Below are 10,003 nucleotides of genomic sequence, written 5' to 3' on the forward strand. Positions count from 1 at the left end.
TCATACCACACCATACCAGTCATGCCCCCAAGACCAGTTTCTGTCTCTCACACACCAATCATCTCCCAAACAGTCTTTGGCACACACACACCAGTCACCTTCCTGAACAGTTTCTCTCATGCCATACACACACACACAGGCTTCTAGGGGTGTGCATTCGTTTTGAACTTAAATGTAAAACGCAACTTATTTTATTTTTTTAACTTAAAAAAGTGATGAGGCGAAAACGATCGGATTTCCAACTTATTCAACATAGTTATGTTGAATAAGTTGGAAATTGCGATTGTTGATCCTAAATAAAAATTTAAACCCCTCACCCTCCTTAATCCCCCCCCCCAAGACTTACAAAACTCCCAGGTGGTACAGCAGGGAGCCAGGACGCCATTTCTGAACTCCTTTGCGAGGAGCACGTGACGTCGGCGTCACGTCGGAGTGACGCAGCGTCACGTGATTCCCTGTGCGATCGCTCCGGGACCCTCGTTGCACCCAAAAGGAACTTTTGGGTGCAACGAGGCCTCCTGACCCCCCCAAGCTGGCCAAAAGTTCCTTTTGGGTGCAACGAGGGTCCCGGAGCGATCGCACGGGGAATCACGTGACGCCGCGTCACTCCGACGTGACGCCGACGTCATGTGCTCCTCGCAAAGGAGTTCAGAAATGGCGTCCTGACTCCCTGCTGTACCACCAGGGAGTTTTGGTAAGTCTTGGGGGGGGGGATTAAGGAGGGTGAGGGGTTTAAATTTTTATTTGCACGTATGGACATAGACTCAACTTATGGAATTCTCCATATATCCATATTGACCGCAAATGGGACCCCCTTTCGTCTTATGGACTTATGAACATAAACTTTTGCTCTGCACATCCCTACAGGCTTCCCACTCCCGTGTTCTACTTACATATATGGGCTTCTCACTCTCATAATCACTTTCTCTGTCTCTCTCTCTCTCACACACACACACACACACACACACACACACACTCACCAGTCTCTCACTCCCATGCTTGTTCTCTCCACATGCACAGGCTTCTCATTCCCATAATCACTTTATTTCTCTCTCTCACACACACACACACACTCACCAGTCTCTCACTCCCATGTTCTCTTTCAGATATACAGGCTTTTCCCTCCCATGATGTGTCTCACGCACACCCAGGTTTCTCACTCCCATGCTCACTCTTCACATGCACAGGCTTCTCATTCCCATAATCACTTTATTTCTCTCTCTCACACACACACACACCAGTCACCTGATCTCACTCATGCATACACACACACACAGGCTTCCCACTCCCATGTTCTCTTTCAGATATACAGGCTTCTCCCTCCATGCTGTGTCTCACACACACCCAGGTTTCTCACTCCCATGCTCAGGCTTCTCATTCCCATAATCACTTTCTCTCTGTTACACACACACACACACCAGTCTCTCTCATTTCCATGCTCACTCTCCACGTGCACAGGCTTCTCATTCCCTGAATCACATTCTCTCACATTCACACACACCAGTCTTTTTCTCTCATACACACCGTCACCTTACCAAGCAGTCTCCCTCTCTCTCATGCATGCACACTCACCCAGGTTTCTCACTCCCATGCTTTCTTTCACCCCCACAACACCAGGCTTCTTATGCCCATGCTTTCCCACATACCCAGACTTCTCACTTCCATGCTTTTTCTTACACACACACACACACACACACACACACACATCAGTCACCTCCCTGACTGTCTCACACTCTCACATACACATCAGTCATCTCCCTGAGCAATCACTTTCATTGTCTCTCACATACACACACACATCAGCTCTCTGACCAGTCAATCACACACACAGGCTGGCTGGCTGCTTCTCTTCTCTTTCTCTCACTCACTTCCTCTCCCCCCCCCCCCTACCCTGAGCACAAATGGTAGCTGCAGCAGCCTCCTCCTCCAGCCCCCGCAGGCCAAGAAAGTAGAATCCCATTGGCCGCGGTAGGCTCATGCTGCTGACTCCTTTCTCGATTACCAGCTGCTTCAATTGCTCGGGGACCGATGCTGCAGCCGCCGCTGCTACTTTATCACGCGGCTCTTTCTCCTTCCCGCACACCGCGTATCACTTCCTGTTCTGGGTCACGGGAGGGGGGGGGGGGCAGGCTCGAGAAGAAGAAAAGGCCAGCCGCGGGTGCCACAGCTTCTTCTAGCACCGCTGCCATTCCCACTGGGCTTGAACGTGCTGACAGCCCTGCGGCAACGGCAGCGGGAGAGACCGGGAGCGCGCGACACACCTGCCAGTGCTTGGCGGCGCCGCGGACCGGCAAAAAACTCCCACGGCCCGGTCCTGGTCCGCGGACCGGTGGTTGGGGACCCCTGAGATAAAGGACCACGAAAGGCGGAACTGTGACGGTACAAGCTTCCTGCTTTTCTTTTATGTAGGAAAGAAACTCGAGCGAAGGCACGCTGCCCGATTGGCCGGTGCTGGGCAAGGCTTGCCTCTGCAAGGGAAGGCAGCGTGCCTCATTCTCCGTCTGCTCTCAGCAGTGGGCGGGCCGGTCACAGACAGTAGGCGGGCTGGATTAGGCCCGCGGGCCGCCCCTTGCCCAGGTCTGGTCTAGTCTGTAGTATGTCCAATGCCTCATCGCTTCAGCTCCTTCCAAGCATTTTGGAGATCTTGTGTTTGGACCCCCAAGTTCCCCAGCTGATATAATGATATGCCTTCTTGTCTTCAGCTGTATAGAAGAGACTGAAGAGGGGTCTTTGAGGAAGGGGTGCTGTTACGATGCAGCTCGTGGAGCCCATCCCTCGAGCAGCCTCTCACCTTGCCCTGGTCCGGCAGACTTCCTCCACCGGCCCTATGCTGCTACTGCTGCCGCCGGACCTTGCTCTTGTGAGGCCTGGACCATCATGCCGCTGCCATCCCAGACTGCCTCTGCCGCGCTAATGCAGCCTGGCCGCTGCCGACACCATGCTACACAGCAGGAGGTGCCACCGCCGTTCTTCGTGGCATGGAAGCCACTCTTCTTTCTTCTTCTTTGTGGTGGGAGTGACGCCACCGTGGACTCCACCTCATGCGGTTGAGAAGCCTCTGCTGTTGGCCACTCCTATGCGGCCTGGATACCCAGGAGCCGCTGTCTTTCCACCTTCATGTGGCTAGGAAGCCACCGCCAATGTTCCTCTACACGGTCCTGGTGCCGCTGCAGACTTTATCAATCTACCAGGCCTCTAGGCGTGTGTGCCTCCTCACAATATTTAAAGGACTAGTGGCGGGAAAAGCCTTGTGGCCCCACTGGATGACCTCATCAGCCTGCTTCTTCACCAGCCCTATAAAAGCGGCCTCTTCCATATCCTTGGGGCCTTCGAATTGGATCCATGGTCATCCATGTTTTACTTCTCCAGTAAAGTCCTCCATGGTCTTCTCTTGTCTAGATGGCTCTTCATTAGATGTTCCTGCTCTTCTTCGACTGATGTTCCTGGTCTTGTTCCTTGTCGGAGCTCCTTCTTCACCTGTCCCATGTCCTGATGTTCCTTATGCTCCATGTTCCTGATGTTCCTTGGTCTGTTGTTCTATGTTCCCGATGTTCCAGTACTCCAGTTCCTGCACCCTGATGTCCCGGTTTCTCCAGTTCTTGGCTCCAGGTATTCCTATCTAGCCTCACCCATCGGATTCTGCCTCCAGATGACCATCCTGAGGATAAATCTGTATTTGATCCAGTTCCTGTTCTTGGTCATTGGAGCCCCATTCCGGCTGTATCCTTTTCCTGTGCTGCCCAGATTCCCTTCCATCCTGAGCTTATTTTATTATTTATTTATTTAGAGCTTTTTTATACCGGCATTCATGATAGGATCACATCATGCCGGTTTACAGGAAACAAGGGGGTGATAACCTAGAACATTTAACAGGTGACAAGAAGCAAAAAAAGCTACAATAAAACAGGGGAGGAGGAACTGGGAGAAGATAAGAGGCTTGAAAGATTTTTAGGAATGAGAACAAAGATAGCTTGTCCCGCTATCTGCGTTGTCTCTTCCTGTTGTGTAGGGCATGCAGTGGGACAGGGTGATCCACGACCAGCCCAAGGGGGGCTGTGTTCGGCACCCTGAGGGGCAGTGCCTGTCTGAATCTTCCAAGTATCCTGAATCCTCCTCCGAGTCTTCCAAGTATCCTGAAACCTTGTCCGAGTCTTCCAAGTTCCTCGAGCCCTCGTCTGAGTCTTCCATGTCCTCGTCTTCGTCTGAGTCTTCCAAGTTCCTGAGTTCCATGTCACATCCTGATCCTGCCCTCAGCCTCCGTCTGGCCTCACACACTTGTCGTTTCCAAGCTTCTGGTCTGGAAGGGCTATCGAGACCAGCATTGCATTGCTGGGTCTCACCGTTGAGTGCAGTTCCAGTGGAGGGCAGAACCTGCCTTGTTCCAGTTCCTGATATTCCATGTCTTGATCCTGGTGCAGCCTTGTTCCTGCTCCAGCCCATGCCTGAACACGCTCATCTTCCACGGTGTGTGTGTCTTGGGGCTCTTCTCTGAGCCGTGCCGTGGCCCAAGGGCTCACAATCCCTCTTGAGGAAGTGACTACAGCTCCACGCTCGCAACAATGTAGTAATACAACAGAAGTATTTGTGATGTAATTACTGTGCAAGATGTTTCTGTGTTATGGTTACCCAAGCAGTTATAATTCTGAATTCCTTGATTCTTATTCATTTGTAGTGCAGGCAGTTTAAGGCTGGCCACAACATTTGGTCATCCTGCAAATATGTCATGGGTTATTGCAGCGACTTGCTGCAGTTCCATTAAAGTCAACGAAGCCAATCGCAAGAGTTGCCACAGTAACCCACTGGGTGCAGCAGGAAACCAGAGCATTTGACTATTTCCAACTGCCAGCTCTGCATGATAGATCCACGAGGTCACTCTAAAGCAGTGTTTTTTTTAAATGAATAAATATAAATATAGTCAGTCAGACTTTAACATGACTAAATGTATGTATATGGTTATACAGTAATATTGTGATGCATTCAAGCTTTTTTTATAGAAGTAAATGAAATATGCTGTTATGTGTTGTTTGAAAGTCAGAAATACACTTATAATTATAGTTATGCAAATTGACTATTCAGCACTATTTTTACAGAGGTAAGCATGTATCTTCTTCTAATGGCTCATCTTTTCTTTCTGTGACCCAGAGCTATAAAGAGGAACTTGGATTGAATAACAGGATTTTTTCAGTTAATTACAAGCCCCTTATTGCACCAAGGTGTCTACCTGATGTTATCATCTACATAAGGAGCTTATAAACAGCAGAACACGGAATGTTTATTATGACCTAGGGGCCTGATTTGCTAAACTGTAGTGCACTCAAGTTACCCAGGTACACATTTTTCCTTTTTTTTTTTTTTTTTTACTAACCTTTGAATTACAGGATACTGCAACATACTTGTTCTACTTGCTTGCAACCCTTGAATCACAGGACAATGCAACTTACTTGCTGTCAAGCATACTCCATGATAAAGCAAAGATCAAAAGAGAAGACAGATTGGCAAATTGAAAATGAGTTACTTTTTTGCATGAAATCTGGATAAAAACTTCACATCCTTAAAACTGTGATCTCAGAAGAGTTTCCAACATTCTTCTTCCATGGCAAAATTATTTTCAAAATAAGATCCTTAGTACTCTGTCTTTGAATTGCTCTGTGAGGTATAAAGTATTCTAGTTCATTACTTTGGGGTACATGTACTGAAATGTGAAAAGTTTGCACCAAATTTTAGTGGTGCATCATAACTTAAAGTAGTTTGTGTGTTATAATTTGTGATGCACAATTTATACACACTATTTTCCATGCACTTCAAAGACCACATTATATATATATATATATATATATATATATATATATATATATATATATATATATATATATATATATATATATATATAATATATATATATATTTCTTGTTCCATGGAAACCGATGTGATGTTTTCTTAACGAATGTCTGTATACAAAAAACTTTAAATTACTAAATAAATAAATATAAAGTATTGCTTGAAAAACCCCACCCTCTCAGAAAAATATAGATGTAAGGCTTTTCCAGGACTGACTTTGTTAGTGCTATGATGAGAGCGAGGAGCTTGCATAGATTATGACAAGAAGGGACTTTTTTGTCTCTTCTGTATCTATTGGACTGAACGTGAACTGTTTATTATGCAGTTTTGCTTCACTTTTGGTTACTTGTGGTGTGTTAGCAGAGTATGCATTTGTGGTGAAAAAAGGGAATTGAATTCTTAAAACAGCCAATGCTGGGCCCTAATCTTTATGGTCTAGGGTACTGATATACTGATATTGGGGATAAAGCTTCTATGGCCAAGTCCAAAAGCAAAGAACATTCAAGCAACATTGAATTATCAGGAATGCTGCTCACCACGCAAAAATGTTGCAGTAATTTTGTTATTTTGATGAATGCTTGGTTTTGCATTTACAGTGCAGGCAGTTTAAGGCTGGCCACAACATTTAGTCATTCTGCAACTATGTCAGGGGTATTTGCAGCAACTTACTGCAGTTCCATTAAAATCAACAATGCCAAATGTGAGAGTTGCCACAGTAACCCCCTGGGTGCAACAGAACACTAGATTATCCTTAATATAAGGCATGGGCATAACCTCACAGAGCAGCACTTACTACCCTTACCAGACATATGGCAGTAACCTGTAGGGAGTGGCAGTTGCTGCCATGGGAAGCTTATTGGCAAACTGGATGGACCATTTGGTCCTTTTCTGCTGACAATACTATGTTGCTATGCTTGTGGTTTAGGGGTATAGCCAGAATTGAATATTTTGTGAAGCCTAAAGTGGGAACCACTGTGCTAGCCCCCCCTCCCCCCCCCCCAACTTTGCCTCCATCCCTTACCCCATCCTTTGTGGATCTTTATAGCAGTGGCTACAAAACTCTTTCATTTCAAGGAACACTCTGTATCATCTGTCTTTTTGCTCTTTCCTTACACTAGCTGTCTCTCACTCGTCTTCTGTGGTTTTGGCAGATACTTCATTCTAGTGTCAATCTCTCAGGCTGCTACAGTGCAAATCTGAAAATAGTCTTCCACACACACCAGGCATTCCTGTACTTTTAAGGTGCAGAGAGGAGGGGGTTAATTACATGCCAAAAGTAAACAGAATGATGGCCTCAAATCTACAGCACTCTCCCAAGAGCAGTGTTGTTTCCCTGTTCAAGTTAGCCTTTTTAAAGGTGCAGGGGATGATAAACTGCTAGTGATTCTAGACCTTCTAACTACTGCACCTTTAAGGGCTAACTCAGATGTGACATGATCCTACTGCTAGGGGAAGGACCTGATCCAAATGTGAAAGGGCAAAGGCCCCCAATAGCTATTCCCCTCCATTGGTTAGAATTGTGAATAAAAGTTGCTGAGTAAGTAGGAAAAAGTGTGTTCAGAGAAATGAGTAGTGGGCAAAGATAGGAGATGGGCAGGAATAATGGAGCCTTCAAAGCAAGCTCGGTCTTTTATATATGATTCAACTCACATGTTGACACTATTAGAATGGGAAACACAAATCTCAGTGGTATCATGGCTTGTATCAATGCATATCCAATCCTTATATATTAATATATTGCAGGATAGGATTATTTCACTAGTTGCAGCCACCCTGTTGAATAGAGAACAACCTTGCAGGATTTCTTCTGATTTTATACAGATTTAACTGAATTAGTTTTAAAAAACAACTTTTTTTTGTTTCAATAAAGAGGTGTATTTACAAAAACATGGAATAGCCATGGGGTCTCCCATGGCCCCTGATTTGGTCAACTTATATGTCACTGCTTTTGATGAGGAATATTTTTATGACTCAGCATGGTTCAATGATATGCCAATATAAAGAAGATACATCGATTATGTTTTTTTTCATGTGGCATTCATCAAAAGAGAGGCTGTTATGTTTTCATGAATGGCTTAATAGATTGGATCATCATATACAGGATGAACTCATTTTCTTAGATATTAAAAGAAGAGCAAGGCATATTTAATACTACCATTCCTCAAAAATCCACAGAATGAAATATTTTATTGCATTTTGAAAGCTTTCAACCGTGTTTTCTGACATTGGATCTCCCTATAGCACAATTCTTAAAATTAAATCGGCTACATTCTTCGAATGAATAATTTAAGTTCCAGGCAAGGCTGTTGACAGGAAGACTGCATGAGTAAGGTTATCCAACTCATGATTAGGAAGGCTTTTAAAAGAGACTGACGTAAATTGACAGTTGTTCTTATCATAGAAACAGGAAAGAGAAAGGCATGATTTGAATTGTATTCTTCGTCATATAGCACAGATGATCATTGAAAAACATTGGCATATGGTAACTCTTCATAAAGGTTTTGCCTAGTTGCACCTTTACAAGAAGTAAAAACATTAGAGAATATGTTATTCATGCTGAACATAGGGGTATTGTCAGTGAATTATCATCGACTTTTGAACATTTTGCCTGTGGCAATTGTTCTCGTTATGCACATACAATAGAAGGTGCATTGCAAGAGGTCCCACAAGATAAAGATATATACATGCATGTTCTCATTTGAACTGTGTTGAAACATGGGTTGTCTATGTTGTGGTTTGCCTATGTGAACTATTATATGTGGGCAGAACAAATCGGGCCATTAAAACTCATCTTAGCAAACATCGTAATTCCATTTCTATGGGCAAACAAAATGTGCCCTTAGTTCAACATTGTGTTTCTAAGGGGCATGTTTTTGATGAATTGTACAAACTTCATGGTGTGGAGGTGACAGGAAGGCTTATGTGAATAAAAGGGAGCAATTTTGTATTCTTTAGATATTGTTTGCTATAGATATTGAACATCTGAGGAGACTTAATAGTGAAATAGAATGGTATTTCTTATTGTGCTGGATTCACGTATGAATTTGAAGTATCCCTGCCATAAAGTTCTGTAACTAATAGAGGCCACATGATTGGCTTGATTCCATATAATGTTAATGGTGGTATTCTTGGTCCTTTCACAGAAACGCTGTTCATATAAGAAGACGTGAATCACTATTTTTAGAAGATACTTGGAAGACTGGGATATTTATAGAAAACAGGCTTCCCTGACACAGGATCTTGATTCTGAAACAAGGACTGTAATGGAACTATGTTCTTCAAAGCTAAGTTTGAATGTTTTTTCCTTTGGGGATTATAAATTACATTTTTTCCCCTGAACAAGGAATTTTTGCACAATGTGTTATTTTATCTAGTAAGAATGAATCTTTGAAGTTAAAGTTGTATTGATTATTGGCGTGGGAACTTATTTTCCTTTTTTTATTTTTCAAGTTTTCATTTTGAAATTGCATATGGACCAATGATTAAAAATTGAGCAGAGATACAAATATGAATAGAAAATTATCGCGGTATGAGCACATTATCCGCAGTTATGAAGGACTACTTTCTGCAATTTGATGAAGAATTCAGTGCTTCTGTTAGGAATATATGAGTTTTTGGCAGAGAAATTTGGTTATTGGTTAAAATATGATCTCTGTGGTTTGGACATTTGATTACGACTCAGTGCCTTCATAGCCTGAACATTCAGAGAGGGATGTACATTATTTATTAATGAATCAAAAAAAATGGAATAAATGAGGCTTTTTTCAGTTTGTTCTGAATAGAACTCACTCCAGCTTGGGTCCCGGTGCTTTAATAACGGGACTGTCTGCCTGTGCGTGGCATCAAATTGACATCACTTCAGTGCTTTCCACAGCACGGCTGGCTGCATTTTGATATATTACCGAACATCCAGTCCTGTTCCAGTGTTCCTATGTTCCTATTCAGCATTTAACTTTTCAGTCCTGCTTCAGTGCCTCTGCCCTGAATCCAGCTCCACAGTTCTTGCTCCAGTGTCTTGTTCCTTTTCTGCAGCATTCTTGAGCTGCATCAAGTGCTGTTTCAATGTTTGGTCCTGTTCCCATGCTTCTGCTCTGCATCCAGTTCTGCAGTCCTGCTCCAGTTTCTGATCTTTGCCTATCTCCTGGTTTCCTGATCCTGAGCCTGC

At 44.0% G+C, this 10,003-nt stretch overlaps 1 long non-coding RNA gene across 1 annotated transcript in view; it reads left to right on the forward strand.

The window, feature by feature from the left end:
* Positions 1 to 9,544, forward strand: part of LOC115091692 — a 156,969-nt gene extending 147,425 nt beyond the window's left edge. Inside the window, exons 3-4 of the long non-coding RNA XR_003856797.1 lie at positions 5,143 to 5,327; positions 8,982 to 9,544. This is a non-coding gene — a long non-coding RNA (uncharacterized LOC115091692). The remainder of the gene's footprint in view (positions 1 to 5,142; positions 5,328 to 8,981) is intronic.
* The last annotated feature ends 459 nt before the right edge of the window (positions 9,545 to 10,003 follow it).

This window comes from Rhinatrema bivittatum, chromosome 5 (genome assembly GCF_901001135.1).
Source record: "Rhinatrema bivittatum chromosome 5, aRhiBiv1.1, whole genome shotgun sequence".
Classification (NCBI taxonomy): Eukaryota; Metazoa; Chordata; class Amphibia; order Gymnophiona; family Rhinatrematidae; genus Rhinatrema; species Rhinatrema bivittatum.